This window comes from Erpetoichthys calabaricus, chromosome 3, assembly GCF_900747795.2.
Source record: "Erpetoichthys calabaricus chromosome 3, fErpCal1.3, whole genome shotgun sequence".
NCBI classification, from domain to species: domain Eukaryota; kingdom Metazoa; phylum Chordata; class Cladistia; order Polypteriformes; family Polypteridae; genus Erpetoichthys; species Erpetoichthys calabaricus.
In genome coordinates this window covers 236,721,742-236,746,640 of record NC_041396.2, presented here as the reverse complement: position 1 = coordinate 236,746,640, position 24,899 = coordinate 236,721,742, and positions in this window count along the sequence as shown.

Here is a 24,899-nt window from a genome sequence, read left to right as displayed (position 1 = left end):
AACAAACACATGCTATAGGTTCTCAGCTCTTTACCAAGACTTTAAATACTGCCAGCCAGTAAGAGACAGCTTGACAACAGATGCACAGAAAATTGAAATACTAGGGAGAGCATTGCAGAGGACACATGACCTCTAATGGACTAGCACAATCACAAGAAGAGAGAATCCAAAATAACTGCTAAGCATTGTGACCCACCCTCTTCCATCAGTTTGTGGTCTTGAGACACAAGTCTATAACTATCATTTCTCTTAACAAATACTTCCATTCCATCCTTGGAGTCAGTTCTTGCTTCCATCATAGTACAATTAGTCTAGCTCTTGAAGACTCTTCAAAGGCAAGTTCAAGGTGCGTGTGGAGCTCTCTCCTAAACATCAGTGCTTTGGTGGTAAAGCAAGTGGATTCCAGGATGACACAGTGGTACAACAGCAAAACCAATGACAAACAAAGGACCCAATCTTTCTGGTTTTGAGGCATCTGTTTAGCAAGCAGATTGGTAAATGATTGGTTGAGACTTTTTACAAATCCATCAATCAAGGTGTACAGCTGTGTTAAGCTCAAGTGGGTTCCCTAAATACTGAGTTATTGGCACATTTCTTGGAATGCATTAGGCTCTGAATTGTAGCTCTAGTCACTGTGAATTGTGTCTGGAAAATTATACCTAGTAAATGTTCCTTCTAATGCCCACCTTGTAACTTTTCAAATGTCCAGCTGTGCAGCAAATAAGCTTCAAGCCACTTGCTAAAGTAATTCAAGTCATCTGTCATTATAATGGACAAGCTTTACTGCAAGGAGATATTCAGGCACCTTCACTGCAAATCCTTTTCCAGCTACTGTGTCCTAGTTCTGCCACATGGAAATGCGGCAACTGCAGTCACTTGCGGAGCTGATAAACCTTTGTCTTCAACTTGTCCAACTCAGCCAGTTGCAGCTCTATTTCCACTATTATATACAGTCTTCCTACATCTGCCACTTTACAAGTGAGTATGAGATTTCTTTCTTAACTCTGCCTCTGAAGCATTGTAAGCCAAATGAAAAACAATTGATTGACAATACTTTCATTATATAGTGATATTTTTGGTACTTAAATGAAACAAATATGTAAAGCTTATTCACATGACTCGAAAATATTTTTTTTTCATTAAAGCATTGCATTATTGTCCAATAATTATTGGGTTATTCTACAATAATTATTGAATTATTTTGCAAAGATATTGTCTGCTTCTGTCATTAACAATTTGCATGAGTCTGCTTCGGTCATCTGGGGCTGGTTTTTTCAAAATTTACTCTGCATTAAACTTGTCTGGATAATCAAATCCCCCTTTTTCCTACCTCACATCAAATTGATCTCAGTTCCAGTTTTTCAAAACTTTGACTGACTGGATAATGCTGATCTGAATAAAACATGATTGATATATGAAAATCTATGGATTTCATGTCAACTCTCACCTACTGTCTAGCTATATTAGTGTCTTTTGAATTAAAGAAATGTCTAGTAAACCACTTCAAGAGAAATGTTATTTAATTTCCAGTTGGCAGTTTGCAAATTTGAATAAATATTAATAATGATTCACTTTAGCATTTCTAATGTCCCATCCAGCTGCTCTGAGGATGAGGCCACTTTTCATTATCACTGTGGAGTGAACTTTGCATCTTCGTCCTATGTTTTGAAGCACAATGCAGACACAGATGATATTGCATGCTTTGGATTCACACACAGCTGGTTTATGCATGTAAAGCACCTCTTCAGCACTCCACTAAAAATCTCAATTGTTCCACTTGTTGTTGAATAAGCTGTGTTGAATGCCAGCTCTGCGTCAGTGCCAGTTCACCAATATGACTCCATCTGGTTGCTGTTGCTGGAACTTATTGAAAATATTGTTCTCCTTGAGTATTCAAGCATCATGAACTGATCCAGTCCATCCTATAACACAGTTTGCAATAATTATGTCAGCATCTCTCAAAAGATGCACATTTATACTATGCTGTCCTTTACTGTTCACAAATTCCTATTCACCCTTATGGAGTGCTTGAATGTGAACATGGGTACAGTCTTTCACACCAATAGTGTTTGGCATTTTACCCATCGAGAAAAATCATGCTTTGTCTTGTTGAGGTACTCTGTATTTGCAGGAAAAAAGGGGTTCAGAAGACTTGACAAGACAGATAAGATTCTATGAATGATTGAACATCATAGGACAAAGTGGTCATTGCCCCTTCTGCTAGGCAATAGTGGTACACCAGGCCTGTTAAGAAAGCAGATTTAACAGGGTTGCAGGCATACACCTGCACAAAACCCCCACTTGCATTCCAAACAAAATGGCTAAACTCCAGCTTGAACCTGGATCTGCCTGGACTTCATCTGATAACAGAGATGTAAATCAGAGGTGACCATCTAAAGATCTCTTGAACCAGAAGGTATGAAATACACTCAAGCAAGGACAAGGACCTATTCAAGGGATGACACCTAAGATGGACAGAAGACGTTGCCTATTACAAAAGTGATTTTTTAACTAGAAGTGTTTTTAATCCAATCAAGAAAAGGTTCAACCTTCTCCACTATTGTTGTGTTTTTACACTTAAACCAACAGTAAACTAGTATATTATTAAAGACAGACACAGATGCAGCAATTAACAAATTTCCATCATTTTATGTGTGTAACAAGTTCCGGCAGTAAGATGCGCCTTAATACCAAGGTGCAGGCACATCACACATTCAATGCAATTATTTGTAACATTAAATAGATATTATTTAGTGTTAAATTCTTACATATACATAACATTTACTCCCACCCAGCTTGGATATGTTTTTTTATTTATAATATCTACAAAACACTTGGCATGGATACAAAACATGAACATAAAGACAGCTAAAGCATACTATATAAAAGTGCACCATTTATTACGGTGTACTAAAACATTTTGGACAAATCGGCATTCTGATGTGCCATTGCATTTTTAAAGTAGAATGTGAGCCAAACAAAATACATTGTCCCGGACTGTATTTGACAAAACATGCACTGCCAGTTGAAGTGAATAATGAACTGGTATGCAGAAGCTACCCCTACCATCAACAAAACTTACATAAACTTTGACTTAACGTATTCCTTATAAACAAAACCCATGGTAAACATAATGTAACAAAAACCTTAAATGTATCTATAGAAAACATTTATATAGGGTGAAATCCAGTTTACCAAAGCTAACAGACTCTTAAGTACTTTCAGGAAGTTTACGAATCCTCTCAGGATAGCGTCTTTCTTGTGCAGGTGGAGCAGAAATTTGAGATGAGGTTGCGTCAGCAGATTCTTGAGGCTGAGATTCACCAGCAAGAATGGATGAATCAGGTGTCAAGAAGGTAAAGTCATTTGAGTCCTGAGGAATGATCAGCTCCTCAGCCTTGTCTTGTGATGTGTCTTCCTGAGATTGTGCATCTAGAAGCTGGTCAATATGTCTGCGCCAGACTGTATCATGCCCCACTTGCACTGTGTATGTCAGTGGACCAGTCTTTGACACAATCTTACCAAGTTGCCATTTCTGATTTGAGTGTCGGTAATCTTCTAGCAAGCACTTTTTGTCCAACCTCAAATATTCTAAGCTTGCGTTGATTTTGGTCTTGGAAGCACTGCTTCTTTTGCACATGTTTACACAAATCAGGTTTCAGCAGATCTAAGCATGATCTCAAGTTTCTTCCCAGGAAAAGCATTGCTGGAGTCTGACCTGTGGTTGAGTGAGCTGTGTTTCGATAAGCTAGAAGGAAGCTTGCAATTTTCGTATGTAGCAACTCTTTTTCCTTTTCCATAGCTTTCATAGATAGTTTGAAGGACTGAATAAAACGTTCAGCTAGACCATTTGTTGCACGATGGTAAGGAACATAGGTGATGTGCTTAATGCCATTCTTTTTTACAAATGCCTGGAACTCAGCAGATGTAAACAGAGTTCCATTGTCACTGACTAGTTGTTCTGGAAGTCCTGTACATGTAAATAAGGTGTGGAGTATATCTACTGTTTTAGATGATGTTGCCTTTTTTACTGCAAAAATTTCAGGCCATTTTGAATGTGCATCAACCACAACCAAAAACATTTGATCATGGAAAGGTCCTACATTGTCAATGTGAAGTCGTTGCCAGACAGAGCTTGGTCATTTACAGGTATGAAGGGGAACGCTTTGGGGCTGTCGCTGAGTCTGTTGGCATCCTGTTTATGAAAGTGAAACATCTCAGCAATAATCATCGACTTCGAGTTCAAATGTGCTTGCAATACATCCACAATATCTTTAAATGATTTTTCTGCGGGTTTCAACGGTGCTACTAGACTGCGCAACAGATTATACATTTTCAGACCCATTACACTTAAAAGCACGGCCACCTTCCTCTCATTCCCAATATCGTTTGCGAAGCAGTACTGCTTGAGTCTCTCAATGTAAGTAGCCCATTTCTCGTTGGTGCTGTCAAAAGCAGTCATTTGTCCTACACTTCCATACATCTTGTTTCACATTCTTAAGATTTTCTTTACTCACTTCTCTGTTTTATCCGTGTCTCTTCTCGTAGGCCCACGGTGTGCTCTTCATTACGCCACGCAGCTCATTGAAAACATGGAAGTTCACTCAATGTAAAGCGGAGAAGCTCAGTTTGTTTTGAACATTCAGCATGCAGCAGGTTTTTTTTTTCTTGTTGCTAATTCTGTTGTGTTTTTACACTTAAACCAACAGTATACTAGTATATTAATAAAGACAGACACAAATGCAGCAGTTATCAAACTTCCATCATTTCATGTGTGTAACAAGTTCCAGCAGTAACGTGCACCTTAATACCAAGGTGCAGGCACATCACACATTCAATGCAATTATCTGTAACATTAAATAGACCTTATATTTAGTCTTAAATTCTTACATATACATAACAACTATCCTGAAACTTTATCTGGGATATTTGCTGGACACTCACCGTAATCCCTTGGGCTTGTCCTGGGACACCCTTTCTGGAATTCTCTCAGGGATGAGGAAATATGCAAATGACCTTCTGAAACTTGGTCTCTGAAATATATGAAGTTATGAGTCGCCCTCTCCATAAGCACCTGAAAAAGTGAAATTCTCTTCTCTTTATGAACCTGAAGCTGAGAACCAATCACCTGGTTGTGTGCCAATAGACTGACAAGGCTGAGAAGCCATGACTTCAAGAAGGGATCTTCAGCATCTAAACTCTTGGGCCAGAATGAGTATTGCCTTCTCCCTATGAAGCGGCAAAAGACAGCAGAAGGCAGTCTGAGGAAGCAGCAGCACAGCACTGACAAGGATCATTAACATTTACATTAACTTGCTTAGCAGACACTTTTATCCAAAATGAACTACAAAACAGGTAAACAATTGAGTATAGGGCCTGTTTGCTCAACAAGCGTAATAGAACGAATAACAAAAGTTGATTGCCACAGTTGAAAAGATGTTTGTCACACACATGCGCATGGGAGGCATCTAAAGGGCTTGAATGAGAGTAATTCGAACCAGACTGGGAAATGGCAGAGTGCACTCTTTTTCTTTCTTTTCTGCAGACCGTTCACGGGAAATTCCACCTGGCCTTGATGACGTCAATTCTGGTTCTGACCTCTTTGACGTCACTTCCGTGTTTGAGCGTATGGATGAAGACCCTTCCAGTTCTGACCCTTCTGATGTCACTTCAGACTCGAACCAAAGGATGAAGACCCTTCTGGTTCTGGCCCCTTTGAGGTCACTTCCTATACTGGCCTTTAAAAGCCGCCACCTTTTCTCTATCCCCTCAGTTGTGTTCGGGACTCTGAACTGTACACTTCAGTACATCAATTTATTAAATTTTGCAGCCAGGAAATAATATACGAGTGGCATTGTGACATGTTATAACTCAAACATTTACAATCATAGATTACAATCACTAAAACAATTAAACTTAAACAAATTAACCAAGAGTATAAAATATCACAGAGCCAAGTTTTTTTATTTTTCTAACTTCATTAGTTCAACAGATATTCACAGAACAGATGGGTCTTCAATTGCTTCTTAAATACATTGTGGGAGTTAGCAATACGGATGGAGGTTGGCAGCCCATTCCACTAACTAGGAACTACATAAGAAAAGAGTCATCAGATGCTGTTCCCTGGCAGACCTGAGTGGGCAAGAAGGAGTGTAGCATTTCACCAGTGTCTCTATATACTTACGTGCTGACCCATTGACTACTCTGTAGGCAAGCATCAAGGATTTGAACTTAATGCCTGCTGTTACAGGGAGCCAATGTAGTGACCTGAATATAGGAGTGACATGTGCCTATCTTGAGTGGTTAAATACATGACATACTGCTGTATTCTGGATCACCTGCAGTGGCTTGATAACACATGCTGGTATACCTGACAGGAGTGGGTTGCAGTAGTCCTGACACAACAAGACCAAAGCCTGGACTAGAAGTTGTGGTGTGAGATAGCTGCTCAATTAACACCCAAAGCTTGCATACTGAATTGGCAGGTGTTAACAACAGTAAGCCAGGTTGTACAGAGATGGGGAGATGAGCAGACTGGCTGGTCGGCATCACAAGAAGACTCTAGCTCATACCATATTGTCCTTCTGAGGGAACGACAAGTATAGCTATGTATCATCAGCATAGCACTGATAAGAGAACCCAAGGGATTGGATGATGGAGCCCAGGAATATGGTGAACAGAGAGAAGAGTAGAGGACCCAGCACTGATCCTTGGGGTACACCAGTGCATGTCTGGTGTGCCTTTGACAACTCTGCTCGTCAGGACACACTGTAGGATCTGCCCGAGATGTAGGACTCGGACAATCTGAGAGCAGTTCCAGTGATGCCAAGATCAAGGAGCAAAGAGAAAGAGTACAGTCCAATGCATCAAGAATCTTCCACTTGAACACGAAGCAACAACAAAGCAACAATTTGACACTACATCAGACATCATCCATAAAGAGTTGGTATCATAAAACTATTTATCTATGCCAAGATAAAGCAGAACTCTAAATACCTTTAAACAGCCAGCCTATATGTTACATGTTTTCCTGTCTGTGTCCAGTTTTATGTGTCATTTATATGCAGTTATCATATTTCTAAAATCTTTGAGTTTATCAATACATTGTTTTAATCTGTTTCTTAAAACAAGTGTGCCTCAGTTACCTTGATATAAATCTAAAGCCTAGAGATCTGCCTCCTGAAAAAGAGAAAGGTAAGGTAAATAAAGTAGGGGCTTTGCCAAATTATTGGATTAATTACTGGTATTGCCGTAGGCAAAACTGATAGTTAATTAACCAAGTTCAAAATTTCTTTTCCAAATCCATCATTATTATGGTGTTCTCCTGGGTGGCTGTCTTATTGATTATTAATAATCAAAATTCCTATAACACTACTGTGGATTTTGTGACACATGCTCTATCCCCAGTTAATTAATAGAACATTCCAGTAGCATAGAAATATAAACCGTAAAGCAATTAGTACCTGTTCATCCACATTCAAGGCATGTCTTTTCAGCATGGCATGATGTAAATATGGTATGTGTAAATTGCTGATAAAATATCTTCCCAGCTAATGAATGCACAATGTTTGGGCTTCAACCATGTTAATGCCACTGGTACTGGTTAGTTAAGAATCATAGAACAGGTGAAACTTCATTGGCAGAACTTAAAGCAGAAGGCATTACGTATCCAGATACCCTGAAACTGGGAGTAAGACCCATAAACAAGGGGAATTCACTAACATGGTGTTGGAGATCATTGTTGGACCCAAATCCTAAGCTCAGCATGGAATTTGCTCTGCCTCAGAGGGTGAGTTGGATACTAGTACTCAGGAAGTAGATTTTGAACCTCTTAACCCCAAAGACCCAGTGGGTAACAATTACACCTGTGGAGGGTGAATCTAGAGATGTCATCATTGTGGAGCCAACAGTTGCATGAAATTTACACTCTGCTGAACCACCATCATCCCAACCCAGGAAAAATCATGCTCATAAAAGCAGTGATGCTTATGAGGAGCTTGCAAGGATGGAACCAGTAAGGGCAGAAAAACATATACAGCTAGTCTAAGTGCAAATCCAACTAGCCATGCTTCAGCAGAAAGAGACAAAAATGAGGGTTTGCTTTCTAAAACACAAAATAACTGAACATGGGATTTTTCTTTCTGATGAAGAAGTTTAAAGCATTTTTCCACAAATCTACTTTTGCATATGCATGGTTTGCAATGGATTATAATTAAAAAACAAAAAGGTATGTTATAACATGTTCTTTATTTCAGACAAACCTAAATTTTAACAAAACTTTAACATCATTAAATACATTATCTTCTCTTAAAGACTTTTATTCTTACTATAGTTGTATATTAAGTACATTTGTTTTTATAGGACAGAAACAATATGAAGACAAAGTGCAATTTTATCTCACAACATAATTTAACATTGTTTTAGTAAACATAACTTCACAAAAGCATACACCAATCATGTTTAAAAGTGATGATCACTTCTAAATTAGCTTTAAGGCAATTCTTTCAAGAAATATGCCGTTAATCCACTTCAAATCCAACTTGCTAGGTGGTATCAGAATAATCCTCTTTTCTGTTATGAAACCGGTCAAAATTTTGGCTCTTAGCTTTGAAAAATTCAAATGTGTCATTCAAACCTGATTACAAACTTCAAGTTTAAATAATGCATCTGTGGTAAAGTCCTAATACAATACCTAATGTAATAAAAAACCATGGATATGATGTTAAATAGTCCCCATTGAAAAAAAAATATATATATATATATATATATATATTTATATTGTCACACATGTGCGCATTGGAGGCAGCTAAAGGGCTTGAGTAAGGGCAATTCCGAATCAGACCAGGATGTGGCAGAGTGCACTGACTCTTTTTCTCCCTTGCCTGTACACCATTCATGGGAGATCCCACCTGGCCCTCTTGACGTCACTTCCGGGTCCGAGCCTATGGAAGAAGACCTTGCCGGCTCCGGCCCCTATGATGTCATGTCCGGGCTCAAGCCTATGGTTGAAGACCCTTATGAGCCGGACCCCTTTGATCTCACTTCTTGTCTTCCCCTTTAAAAGCCTCCACCTTTTCCCTATTCCCTCATTTCTGTTTTGGACTCAGTTTTGTGCACATCAGTGCTGTTTATACTTTTGAAACTTCACAGCCAGGATACCAAATATATGGGTGGCTGCCCCAAACCTTGTTATGACTCAGAGTGGAGTTTGTGACAATATATTTATTGTGATGGACAGCCAGCAGCTCAACCCGGCCGACACACCCAAGACACTAGATGGTGACTTCCCTGCAGCTTAGTGGTGCCCCGGATTCCTGCAGGGCACTATGAGATATGGAGTTCAACTTTACAGCCCTGCTAGGTACCGTGGGTGCCACCACGTGATGCTGCAGGGAGACATGGGGATTTCTACTTCCCATATAGCCCATAAGTACTTCCGGGCTGAAGAAAATACAATTTTCCATCTGACCTGAACAAGGACTATATAAAGAACTAGTGGAAACCCAGCAAGAGAGCCGGAGTTGGGAGGGAGTGTGTGAGCTGGGAGGAGAGAAGGAGAGAATTGTTATAGTGATTTATTGTGTGTTTGGTGGATGTGGTGCTTTGGAGACACTATTGCAAAGAAAAGATTAAAAATCTGCTTAGCTTTTTTAAACGTGTCCAGATAATCTGTCTTTTGGGTTTCACGGGGTAACAGCGCCCTCTAACGTCCATAATCTCTTATATATATTTCTCTTCTGGTTTGTCCTGCTTCCACATCAAAACCGGTCCCGCCCACACGCAGCCGACATGGCATTTCCTGATTCCTAGCACTATACTGGCCTGCTGAGCATAATACAGCCAAGTACTTGAGGTGCTACCACAACAGTAAAGTAGCTTTACCACATTTGCAGGAGCCACCTGTGTCTTTACAACAGCTTCTTACACAGCAAACATCAGAAGCTAAAAATTATCGTGAACACATTCGAGAATACAACTCTTCTCTAGCGTTTGCTTCCATACTTCCATGGGTGCACAGATAACTCAACCTCCTGGCCACGGACCATAGTGTTTTAAAATACACGGGCAAAATTTATCACCAAATCTCTCCACTATATGCTAACACTTCTACCTCTCCAGGATATGGACAGTTGTATGTTTTTGACACAGCACAAGCTACTGAAGTACGCTTACAAAATAAAGCAAACTCTGCATGCAGCAAAAATGTACTTCTCCAGCTAGATTCCATGCTCAGAACCATCAACCCCTTCGCTAAATCATACAAACACATGCATGAAATCGCTCAGCCCAATCTAACAGCATCTGTTCGAATTGTTTTCAAGGAAAACCCTAGGCAGGATTTACAGCGATTTTCGTCGGAGAAGATGGCAAACTGCCTACCGAAAGGGACATGTGCATCTATCCCTAGGCAAATCCTGTAAACAGATTTCCACGTTCAATATGAATTGCGATCCTATGGTTTACACATTTTTATTCCCTTACGGAGACATTGGCTAGCACAACGATTTACAACATGTTCCCGATAAATGAACCGCCAAGCGAATAAGGCTTACTCAATGCCAATTTTACGCGTACAGATTAGCAATCAGGAATACATTTAGTATTTTGCACTCCAGCGGCAAACTATTCTAACAGTACGTCATAGATGCATATGTTAAAACAGAGGGCACGCGTCTCAACTATCTCAGATTACATCAACAAGATCTGCGCGTGGAACTATCAGACGCACTGCAAGCAAACGCTGACAATAACAACGTAGGTGTAGGCAAAATTATCATATTACCATCCACATTTCCAGGAAGTCCAAGATACATGCAACAAAACTATTAGGATGCTATGTCCATAGTACGTAAATTCAGAAAGCCTGATTTATTTATCACTTTCACATGTAATCCTGCTTGCCCGGAAATTCTACATGCACACTGAGCCTTTCAAGAAGTACTTATTTCTTCTTGATTTCTGAATTCCTTTCTCACCGTTTTCCATTCCTATTCTTATACTGCTGTATTCTACGGCGGCCATCGGCTAGTATATATATAATTGTAATTAAAACATATAAACAGCAGAGAAGGAGAATAAATATAATTACAGCAAAAGTTTCACATTATCAACATATCTAAGGCTACTGTTTAACATCATTCCCTTGGTTTACTCTTTTATATATATATATATATATATATATATATACAAATATATGTATATATTGTCATGGATGAGCAGGGACACTGCCCGGCCGGGACGCCTGGACAGTCCCCGAGTTGGACGATACTTCTCCTCGGTCACGAGAGGGCAGCCGCCCGGGCCTAATTGGGGGCCACAGGAATGGAGCCAGGACACTCACCACTGTGTGAAGATGTGGCCACCGCCAGGGGGCGCCCGGACAGTTAGGAAGTCCTGGATGGCAGCACTTCCGCCACACCAGGAAGTACTGCCGGAAGTAATCACAAGGGCACCCGGTGTGCTTCCAGGTGCTCTCCTGACACTTCCGCCACACCAGGAAGGGATGTCAGGGGGAGCACCTGGGGCTCATCCGGGTCATAATAAAAGGGGCCGCCTCCCTCCACTAGGAGAGCCAGAGTTGGGAGGAAGAAGACGAAGCTTGTGAGGAGGGCGAGAGGAGGTCGAAGGTGAAAGAGAAGAAGAAGAAGAAGAGAGAAAGAGAGAGGAGGTCGAAGGTAAGAAGAGAAGAGAGAAAGAGAAAGAGAAGAAGAAAGAGTTGGTGAAGGAAGGCATTGTGGTGCAAAGAGGAAATAAAGAAGTGTGTTTGGACATTCTGGTGTCTGTCTGTCTGTGTCTGGCTTTCCACAATATATATATATATGCTTTCCACTATATATATATATATATATATATATATATATATATATATTGTAACAAGAAAACCCCAGAGACATTGGGAAGGTTTGGGGCAGCCACCCATATAATATTGCCCGGCTGCAAAATCTGTCCAAAAACAAAAACATGTTCACACAATCGAGTCCAAAACAGAACTATCAGCTTTAAGATGGCGGCTTTTAAACCCTCACGGAGGAAGTGATGTCATCAGGACTGGAATCAGAAGTAACGTCGTTGGCTACCCCAGAACAGGGCAGGATTTCCCAAGAATGGTCTGTAAGGAATGGAGAGAGAGAATTAGCACACTTCGCCACCCCCTGGTCCGGCATGGAACTACATTTATTCAGGCCCTTTGGTTGTCCCCTAAACACGTGTGTGTGACAATATATATTTCCATGGGTACTGCTTAACATTATACCCTGGGTTTATTCTTTCAAGATTATTTAGGATCATATTGTAGGCTTATTGCATTTGGACTGTATTAACAACAGATACAGTATCTCTGCTTTAATTCTTCAACACTACTGGTGTGGGGTTTGTTTGTTTTGAACGTGTTCTGTCTCTAGGTATGTCAGAGGACTGTGGAGGCAAAATGGGTGGCAGGGGACTGGGGGTTTAGAAAGAGAGTAAGATATTTCTAATCTATCCTTTTAACCTTTACAATTGTAAGTGTCAACGTAACAATATGCTTCATAGCAAAAATTCCTGGAAAAATTGGAAATTAAAGTCAAAGTTATCTCATATAACAATGTTCTACCTTAATCTAAGACTACAAATGTCAAGAAAAGTTCAGAAGCAATGTCTCTATGACCAAACAGTGAGCTGGAATGTCAAAGGTCGCAATCACGAATTAAAGAGAACGAAAGTATTCTCTCACCTAACAGGTCTAAATGCCAAGATAGTATTTTTACAAGAGACCCACTTATTAAGCAAAGATCAGTTTTGGTCGCACAGAGATTGTGCTGGCCAAATATTCCACTCCAGCTATACAAAGAAAACTAGAGGTGTGGGAATTCTTATACATAGAATGATTTAATTTGTAATATCAGAAGTAGCATCTGATTCTGAAGGACAATATGTGATTGTCTTGGGTAATTTATTTAACTGTAAAGTGATTTTAATAAATATCTACACACCTAATGTAAATGATAGGTACTTCATCCAAGATGTATTTGCATCCATTCCTAATGTCAACATTCATAAAATTATAATGGCTGGAGACTTTAATTGTGTTTTAAATCCAGACCTGGATAGGTCTCCTGCAAAATTACACAGTTTGTAATTGATCGCAATTGATCAAATCCCTGGAGATTTCTAAATCCAAACTCAAGAGCATATTCCTTCTTCTCATCAGTACATCATTGTTACTCAAGAATTGATTATTTCTTTATAGATAACAATTTTTTACCCACAATCAGATTTTGCAAGTATGATGCTATTGTTATCTCTGACAATGCCCCTTTGATCATGGAGCTCAAATCATTATACTCCCACATACACGAAGCTGGCGTCTTAACTCTCACTTTTATTAGCTGATGAAAAATGTAGAGTTTATATCCAAGCAAATTGATTTCTTTTTAGAGACATATACATCCTTGGAGGACTCTGCAGGAATACTCTGGAAAACTCTGAAGGCATTTTTAAGAGGGAAGATTATTTCATATCTCTCCCACAAAAATAAATCGGAAATGAAGAAAGCATCAGAGTTACCTACACTTTCCCCTGCCACCACTTTGCAGTCTTCCATCTCCTTGAGATTGACTCTTCTGCATAGGATGTAATCTACCTCTGTGCATCTTCAACCACTCTGGTACATAATCCTATGTTCCTCCCTCTTCTTAAAATGCGTATTCACCACAGCCATGTCCATCCTTTTGGCAAAATCCACTATCATCTGACCTTCTTCATTCCTCTCCTTGACACCATACCTACCCATCACCTCCTCGTCTCCTGTGTTCCCTTCACCAACATGTCCATTGAAATCCACTCCAATCACCAATTTCTGTCCCTTGGATACACTGTTCATCACTTCATCCAACTCACTCCAAAAATCTTCTTTCTCGGTCATTTAAAGATTTTATACTGGTGCTGTTAATTAGAGTCAGATTAGGAGGGGGGAGGAGGGACGAGGGAGAGCGTGAATGTGACTAAGAGAATAAAACTGAAAAAAAAAAGCGAACTTTTACAACTACCATAAATTTACAGCTGATCTGACACTGTACGTTTTCAAATAACATTGCATTAGTGTGACAATGTTTTCTGATTGGTACTATTCAGCTCATACAATGATTTCTTCAAAATGTCACATATATTTGTCTCTTTCTTTTTTCCCCGGTGCTGCATTGACATCATGCACCAGAGCTTACTCAGTGTGAGTAGGAGCACGCGGGTGGCCGGTTGCTTGTGCTATAACACGCTTGACTTGGCAGCGATCAACGCACATGTACTGTACAAGGCATGCACAGGGTCCACTGAGAAAAGAAGAGTGTTCTTGGTTCACCTTGCAGAGGAACTTTGTCATCGCTTCTTACAAGAAAAGGTGATGGATAAAGCAAAAGAGGATGCAACATCAACAAGCTTCTCTTCCAAGACCGGCGCTTCCTCCAGGAAAGCAAACCTCAGTAAGTCAGTGTCAGGTGCCCCTTCAGTGTAATAGCACCACAGCAAAGTAAAAACCACAGCATAGAGAGATGCGTGTGCATTGCAACAGGTACACATGTCGTAAATATAAGAAGGACGGTCCTTGGGTGTATGGGAACTGTTAACATTTGAATCTGATGATTGCATATAGCGCGGAACTGACCTCTCTGTACTATTCTTTCCTCTGCATGTCCTGGAGTACAAAAGAAACACCATCATGCACCAAAATGTGGAGACTGGACAAGATCGGAAAAAAAAACGAGGTCACTGATTACAACCGCAGGAAGGCATGCGAATTAATATGATTAATATAGATAATGTTGCATTAGTGCCACAATGTTTTCTGAAATGTACTATACAGGTCATAAAATTAGTTATTCCAAATATCATATATACTGTACCTATGTCTCTGTTTTTTGTCAGTGTGGCTTTGACATCATGGACCATAAGGTGCATACTAATTCAGCATGAGCAGGAACACTCAATAAAATTGAATTAAAAAAAATTCAAGTGACGGCGAGATACGAAGAAGGCAGATTCACCAGCGTTTGTGTGTCAGCTTTTATCCATCCAGATCAGAGAATTTCCAGTTTCATTGTCTCAAAACACCACTCACATCTACAGTTATTCTCAGTTTCAGATCAAAAGTAATTGCATCAGATCTGGGGCTGGGGGTGGGTGTTGTATCGTGATCGTGACTGAGAGAATAAAAGTAAAAAAAAAAAAAAACGCTAACTTTTACAAGTACTATAAATTTACACCAGCTGTTACAGACACAAATCAGATGTATGTTTTTATTGTATAATATTGACAATAAGAGTAGCTCACTACTCAAAACAGTAAATTTGCAGGGGAGCTGGTTTCGAACTCATGACTTCTGGATTGTAAATCAGCATTTCTTACCATTGCACCACGGAAGCTGTCTCATTGCACTTGCACCTTTTGTGAAAGTGTTTATTTGATATTTGGCCATCAGCCTTCACACATTATACAGTTCAGGTCTACATTTTGTCATTTATTACTAAAACATGAAAAATGTTTCTGCTTTAACAATGTGCTTACATAGATTGTTGTAGACACAGAACACACATGAAATTATTTCCCCTTAAACTCTAGGTAGCTCACTCCCAGATAATCAAGGCAGGAACTGGGAGAACTTCTTCCCTGTTCTGCGACAGTGGTGGTTGAGGATGGAATAGCAGGCTGCTTGCTCCTTGGGCTTATAGACACATTTACAAGACAAAAGAAGCTGACGGAGAGGTGCAAAGGGATTTAAGGTGGGCCGGAATTATGAGTTTTTTCGTAGGTTTTGGAATTCTAGTGTTAAATATACAGGGAATAACTATGATACACTGAAATATAAAAAAAAAAGTATTTTAATTAGAATCTAGTGAACAAAAGAAAATATTAATGCAAAAATGGTGGTGTTAACGGCCTGCCCAGCATCACCGCTATCCTCAAACACACCCTCTGCAATAAAATTTAAATATTTACAACATTCTTATGGTTATGCTGCATTTGGGAGAGTCACCAATGACCTGCAAAGGCCCTTTTTTCATGTATGTAGATATCTGGATGCCATGGGCGTTATTTAAGTTTTTACATTTTGCAAGTATAACCATTTTAAGTATAATAATTTGGTCAAAATATAAAGTACATCTGACTTACATTAACACATTTAAAACTTACATAAACTGCATAAGTATTATTAACAATATTTAAAATGTTGCTTATTTGTTTCTTTTTCTAAGCATTGTAATTGTGGAAAACTAATCACTTTCTTATTTTTTAAACAAGTCAGTTTATGTATGAATGGCATAACATTCAGTTGTGTTTAGGAACTGTTTTAAAGGTTGAGTTTACTTTATAAATAAAGATATAATTCACTTTTGTTTGTTAAATATTATGTAAAATACTTTCAAGGATTGGGTGTGACATGTGACAGAGATTTGTTTAGACCATCTTGCCTCTGTTTGTACAGGTAGCACATGTGAATAAGTTCTGTTGCCATTTCAGCTACTTGTACTGACTGCTGAGGATATACAGGTGCTGGTCATAAAATTAGAATATCATGACAAAGTTGATTTATTTCAGTAATTCCATTCAAAAAGTGAAACTTGTATATTAGATTCATTCATTACAAACAGACTGATGTATTTCAAATGTTTATTTCTTTTAATGTTGATGATTATAACTGACAACTAATGAAAGTCCCAAATTCAGTATCTCGGAAAATTAGAACATTGTGAAAAGGTTCAATATTGAAGACACCTGGTGCCACACTCTAATCAGCTAATTAACTCAAAACACCAACAAAAGCCATTAAATGGTCTCTCAGTCTAGTTCTGTAGGCTACACAATCATGGGGAAGACTGCTGACTTGACAGTTGTCCAAAAGACAACCACTGACACTTTGCACAATGAGGGCAAGACACAAAAGGTCATTGCTAAAGAGGCTGGCTGTTCACAGAGCTCTGTGTCCAAGCACATTAATAGAGAGACGAAGGGAAGGACAAGATGTGGTAGAAAAATGTGTACAAGCAATAGGGATAACTGCACCCTGGAGAGGATTGAGAAACAAAACCCATTCAAAAATGTGGGGGAGATTCACAAAGAGTGGACTGCAGCTGGAGTCAGTGCTTCAAGAACCACCACGCACAGACGTATGCAAGACATGGATTTCAGCTGTCGCATTCCTTGTGTCAAGCCAATCTTGAACAAGAGACAGCGTCTCGCCTGGGCTAAAGACAAAAAGGACTGGACTGCTGCTGAGTGGTCCAAAGTTATGTTCTCTGATGAAAGTAAATTTTGCATTTCCTTTGGAAATCAAGGTCCCAGAGTCTGGAGGAAGAGAGGAGAGGCACAGAATCCACGTTGCGTGAGGTCCAGTGTAAAGTTTCCACATTCAGTGATGGTTTGGGGTGCCATGTCATCTGCTGGTGTTGGTCCATTGTGTTTTCTGAGGTCCAAGGTCAACGCAGCCGTCTACCAGGAAGTTTTAGAGCACTTCATGCTTCCTGCTGCTGACGAACTTTATGGAGATGCAGATTTCATTTTCCAACAGGACCTGGCACCTGCACACAGTGCCAAAGCTACCAGTACCTGATTTAAGGACCATGGTATCCCTGTTCTTGATTGGCCAGCAAACTTGCCTGACCTTAACCCCATAGAAAATCTATGCGGTATTGTGAAGAGGAAGATGCAATACGCCAGACCCAACAATTCAGAAGAGCTGAAGGCCACTATCAGAGCAACATGGGCTCTCATAACACCTGAGCTGTGCCACAGACTGATCGACTCCATGCCACGCCGCATTGCTGCAGTAATCCAGGCCAAAGGAGCCCCAACTAAATATTGAGTGCTGTACATGCTCATACTTTTCATGTTCATACCTTTCAGTTGGCCAACATTTCTAAAAATCCTCTTTCTGCATTGGTCTTAATTGATATTCTAATTTTCCGAGATACTGAATTTGGGACTTTCATTAGTTGTCAGTTATAATCATCAACATTAAAAGAAATAAACATTTGAAATACATCAGTCTGTGTGTAATGAATGAATCTAATATACAAGTTTCACTTTTTGAATGGAATTACTGAAATAAATCAACTTTGTCATGATATTCTAATTTTATGACCAGCACCTGTATTTGCTCACAGAAGCAGCTATTGGACATGTTTTGTAAAAGAAAAAAATATTGTGTGCAAAATATACAAGTTGTTATAACTAAGATGTAATAAGTTAAAGTGTTGGTGACAGCTATTTCACCTAATACAGCTTTGATGTCAAAAGAGTTTAAATGAAATGAATGGCAGCAATGCTAATCAGTTAAGCACTATACTTAAAAAGATGATTTTTATTAAGTGGTCAGTGCTACTATGGGCAGACATCCAAATGCTTCAGCAGATGAACAAACACTAACAGAAGATCAATGAGAAGCAGGAATTTCTATGTTAATGATTTTTTTTTATTTTATTGATTTTATTAAAAGCACACAACATTCCATACAAATAAATCAATTTCTACAAACATAAGATTGAAAACAAATCAACCCCCACCAATGAAAAAGAGAGCTAAGCCAGCATAGTAAAACTTAAAGCTAGTAAAAATAAGTAAGTAGATGAATTAATAAGTGAATAATGATAAATGGAGAAGAAGAAAAAAAGGGGGAGATAATCTGCTTCCTCAGTACTTTAAAAGCTTATTCTAAAATATTATTGATTAAATCCTGAAAGGTTTTGAAAAAGTTCTGCACAGATCCTCTTAGTGAGCATTTGTTTTTTTTTCAGTTTCAAATAGTATATAACATCAGTTACCCACTGACTTAGAATAGGAGAGTTAGGATTCTTCCAGTTGAGCAAGATAAGTCTACGTGCCAATAGTGTAGTAAAGGCAACTACAGTTTGTTTGTCCTTCTCCACTTTAAGGCCATCTGGGAGTACCCTAAACACAGCTGTTAGTGGATTAGGAGGGATTGTGACACCAAGGCTGTCTGATAGGCATTTAAAGATTTTGGTACAGAATGATGTTAATGATTTTTGAAAGAAAACCACACATCAATAAAACTTCCCCTTAAGAGATGTGGTCATCTGAACTTTTGGTGACAGCTGCAGTTTAAAACAGGGATCCAATGAAAATTAAGGAATAGAAAGATGAGCGCATTCAAAATATGAATTTAAGGACTTTGTAGTAAATGAAGTACGCATGAAGAATTAAGGTCCAGTCTATAGACGTAAACCTTATGGCACCCGAATGCTGCTGTGATTACATTGTTGACAGCAGCAGTGCACATAAATTGCAGATTAGTTGTTATGGTTGACAGATTAGTTGGTGTCAGGGAAAAAAATAATGAGTTGACTACAACAGTACCGTCACATATTTTTGGAGAATATTGTAAGCCACTACCTGTCTGATGCAAATTTGTGATGCATCTTGTGTAGCTCCTGGCCTTTACCCAACAATGTTCAGTTCTCAGATGATTAAGGGAATAAAATCAATCCATTTTCTAAACTCGCTTATCCAGAACATATTAATGGGAAATCTTAGCAAGCTTCAGATGCAAGGCAGAAACAACCTCTGGACAAGGCTACAAATTCAGAATCGAGTGAGAGATTTAATCCCAACACTTGTGTTGTCAAGCACACTGTATATGAAAAACCCCAAATTACACACACAGTTTCAGTGCCGCCCATTCATTTCTGTTAACAGAGATCTTAAGGTTGACCCAGTGATAATTGCATTTGGGAACTTGTACTTTTTTTGCATTTTGTTTATGTTTAGGTTTCCTCTAAATTTTAAAAACCTTACTTTGGTCTGCCAGGTCACTTTTGTCAATCACCTTCCTCTGCTGTTTACTTTGTATTTTTGGTTTATCTACTTTAATGTTTTTCCTTTTAGAGGGTTTCATTTTAGAGGGGCAGGAAACCCGCAATATGGTGGAACACAATGTATACGCAAATCTACTGTGCAGAACCTAGAAAAAGCCCTTCATAGTATTGTTTTTTTTTTTTGCATTACATTATACTGAAGTTATTATTTTCACATTTAAGAAATAAATACACAGAGCAATGTCTAAAGGAGTGAGGTCATTTTTAATGTGTAATTGAACATATTTATTTCACTTAATAATTGTAGAAACAAAAACTAATTTGTTACCAGATGTTCAGGAAGTGTCTGTGCATCTTAAAGAAATTAAAATAGGTTGTGGTGTACAGATTTATTTTCTTCCCATTTTCATTCAACTTTTATGTTTCTCAATGCACGGTGTAATAAACCACGGCACCATGTTGACACATTAAAGAATAACTGGTTCACCTTTAGAAAAGTGCGATTTTCTTTTCTGCCATGTGTCACAGAGGTAAAATGAGTTTGACATTAGGACATGGAAACTCCATATCTCCAAAATGAAATCAATAATGCCATTGAAACCAATTGTTAAAAAAAAAAACACTTTGTTTACAAGCTTTTTTTTCTCAAAATGTCCCTATTTTTTGCCTCTATATTAGTCTGAAATTGGTTCAAAATGGGTGCAAATTACACATAAAATATGTTGTGAACTTTATTGGTTATTTTTAACTATTTTTTAAAAATAATACATAAAGCACACCTATATGAAGTCCGCTGCCTAAAAGCTCAAACAGACATCAATCCAAAATGAAGTTTTCTAAAAGTACAATTCTTATGTTCCTTTAGAACAGATTTAGCCATTTTAATCAAAAGGACCATAATATTACATGTAAAATAACCTTGGCTTTTTGCATTCTGGCACTACAGCCTCATATTTCAAATGGCTCTTATACTTTTCTAAGTTAAACACCCCAATGATAACAAGAGACAGATAGGACATTGAGGAATGGAAAATAGCTAAACTCTGCAAGATTAACACATCTGTTTAGTTCTGTTTGGAAGGCTAAATTAGAAGTGGGTTCTTCCTGTCAGAGACCTTATTTCAATTGTGAATCCTTTAATTCACTTTTCACAACCATTTTATTTTCACTAAACTATGCTCCAAATGAGTCTGTTATTTCACTTTTTGCAATTCATCATATATTACACTGCTATGCATTACTAATAAGTTATACACTAAGAGTGAACACAAGACTGGGATCGATTGACTGTTGGCCGTGTCACTGAATGTGTGAGCTTTTGAGGTTCTCCTTGTGTCTCTATGGAATTTCCTCCAGGTAGTTGAGCCTTTCTTCTGTATCTCAAGGAAGTGTATGTGAGACTGCAGCCAGAGGATATACAGTATATGGATAATGCAGGTAGATGAATGGTTGTTTACAGGGTTAGTGGACTAGTGCTCCATATAGGATTGCTTCCTATTATGCACATACTTTTGTTGCTTTAGGCTTCAGTTCTCTGTGGCCCTCAAATCTTTAAGCAACTTCAATACATGAAATGATATAAGTAGTAAACACCAAAACAAGGGGCCCTGCTTCCAAGCACATTTGTGAGCGCAAACAAATTAAATTTGCTTGAATAATAATCCACCCAGTAAGTGGTTCAATCCAGCAACTAACATTTTCAAAATTACATTCAAACTGAAAAATAAAAAAGTTTTGGAAAGCTGTAAGAGAAATGCAACAAGGAGGTGTGGTTGCAATTATGTTATGTGTTTTAATTCTGGATGCAATTTAATATACTCTAAGACAGCAAATTATATAAAAAAAATCATAATTCAGCTTTCACATTTATATTTACATTATATGAATTAGATAGATAGATAGATAGATAGATAGATAGATAGATAGATAGATAGATAGATAGATAGATAGATAGATAGATAGATAGATAGATAGATAGATAGATAGATAGCAGTAAAAATCATTAACATATTTCTCCAAACATAGTTGTCATTCAAAAATACAAGCTGTTAGAAAAAACACATTGTTAAACTAAAAGCATACATGATGAAGACTTTACGTCACGTATTAGGAATAACTTTTCTTTCTGTGTATTAAAGTAACATAACCTTCTTGCATTCTGCTTAAAAGAATAGCCCCAGGGCTTGAAATTTCAGATGCATGCTGAAAATGCTATACATGTTCAAGCAAATTTACATCTCATTCTCAAACCGCTTAATCCAATTCAGGATCTCACCTCTTTTAACAAACAGTTTACACACACGCTGTACAGTAAATACTAAATTTATAGAGCTACAATATTTGAGTACAATAGTGTGCTAATTAACTTCAAGTGATTCCTTTAACAAGAATAAAACAAGAAAATCAGAACTTAATAATAATAATGCAAAAATAAAAATAGTTTTCTATCTTTGAGTACTGAGAAAAGCGCTATATAAATGTAATGAATTATTATTAGTAGTTTTCTATCATTTATTTCAATATAAAGTAAGCAAAAAATACAACATGAAAATGAAAAATGACTAATTATTCGATCCAAATTTTTTCCCGATTTTTTCCTGTTTTTAATCATTTCAGTTTATGAGCATGCAAGTTGCAGGAGTGCATAAAGTTCCTTGTGGCTTTAGGCTAATCCCTCAAAAAGGTAAATTTCACAGTGCGATTGAAGGACGCTTTACTCGAATAATATACGGATACGAACCAATATAGTTCATATGAATGAAACCAGTATTGTACGCACGCAAACCAATTAAGTATGCACGCAAACCTATAGTAATATTCATAAACCAATAATGTTCACATGTAAAGCAATAGTTTTCGCACAAAAATGTATGATTTATGGCCCGTTTGACCCCTCATATACTCGGCTGTTTGAGACAGTTTAAGGGTAATAGGCATGCTTTGAACAACTTTTTGATTTTTTTCTATGGTCTTCTTTGTGACAACCTCTTTCAGATTGTAACGTGCTCATCAGTCTAATAAATTTACAGATAATCCAGAGTAAGGAAAAATATAGGTAAAATGCAAAGCGTTTTTTATTTAGTAAAATCAAGTTGTGTATTCCATACAGATTCAGTTTTCTGGTTTACACCAACAGGCCAACAGTGAAACGCTATTCAGATATTTATATGATACGTATATAGAAAATTCAACGATCCATCCAAGCGAATAAACTGATACATAGTAGGTTGTTCTTCTGCAGTTTTATTAGCAAATATTTTCTTGATTGCATATGATTTTTATTTACATGTAAATGTCCTTATTGCAATATTCTAACCTCGGTGTATTTGTTCTTTTATTTAAAATTCATACATAATCTTATCATTTGCGTGTTCTAATTAATTTGTCTGTCTGATTTAATATAGGTATTTAAAAGAACATGCTGGTTCGTACAACATAATGATGTAAATAATTTAAGTGAAATTAAGTTTTTAAAAAAATTAATTTTCATTGAACACGTTAACTAATGAAGATCCTGTACTGCATATCCTTAATGTTATGAGGAGCCTAAAGGATTTCCTAAACCACGGGTAAAAAAATGCGTAGATAATTGGATTCATGCCTGAGTTCATGAAGGTTAACCATATTAAAAAGGTATATAAGTAAAGGGGAAGGGAAAATCCGAAGAACCGATTAATAACTGTATAAGTATAAAATGGCAACCAACAGCTAAGGAAAACTGATATTACTATACCTAACGTTTTTGCAGCTTTTCTTTCTGATTTGATAGAATTCAGAATTTTGCTTTGCTGATGGCGTATCTTCTGTTGTGCAGATATTGCACTTGCTTGCCTTTGTGCCACTACGAAAATTTGCCCGTAAAGACTTATTATAATTGAAAAAGGAAGGAGAAATGAAATGATGAGATCTGTAGTATTCCACGATGGTGTGAGCATTATTACACAGTCTCCAGGACAAGGGTCCAGCCCAATGACTCCCTCTAGGTTACCGTCTAAGAGACATATTGAGCAGGAGTAAGTAAACGCGAACAGCCACACAATTCCAACTGCGAGAGATGCCACGCGAACTGTTACCTTTGAAGAATAAATGAATGGCTTACAGACTGCAATGTTTCGATCGATGGCTATTAATACCATATTGATTATCGACGTAACAGTAAAACAACCAAGGGCAATCGAATAAATAACACATGAAGTATTTCCGAAATACCAACAAGTTTCTATAAATTGAATAACCATTATTGGCATGACAATAATTCCAATCATACAGTCGGCTAAAGCCAACGAGAGCACAAGCACATTAGTTGGTGTGTGGAGCTGCTTAAAATGAGAGATCGAAATAATTACCACGAGATTTCCATAAAAAGTGAGCATTCCCGCAACAGAAGCACAAAAATACAGCGTCACAACAGTCAATGGTGTTCGAGGTTCTTTGACGCAAGAAACGTTTTCTGAATGATAGCAGTACTCCACGCTTATGTTTTTTTGCATCTCTGGTAGCTTTCTGACGTGCAGTTATTTATTGAAGAAAACGTTCTTATGTTTGAATCATGATACTGTTTTGTAGAAAACGATAGCTAACTGCTCATTTATAGAAACTGCTTCACGTGCACGCCCATTTCCAGGTGAACACAAAGCCTTGCAGTACCTCCCACTTCTCATTATTATTTAAGTAATAAAATAAATTGTTTTGTACATTCTGTCGTCCATAGAAGCAGATTCTTTAATAGAATATTAATATAATATTGATCTAATTATATTAGTAGCATGATGATTATTTTAGTTTATTACCCAACACTGATAGTTTAAGAAGCTATTCTGTACTTTTAAAATAGGGTTTTCTTGCTGTTGTTTCTTTCTACGTGACCCTTTTTGTGATCAAATGTTTATTTAATTTTCAACAATAAAAATAAGGAGATAAAAAAAAAACTCATCCTACCCAATGCAATAACTCCCTTCCCAACATAAAAACTACCCCCGACCCTCCCAGGAGCGGTGAAGTTTCAAACTATAAAACCCCGACAGATACTTGACAATAATGGTGCAAAAAGAAAAAAAGAAAAAGAAAAGCTTTAAACATCATTAAAATATTTAATAT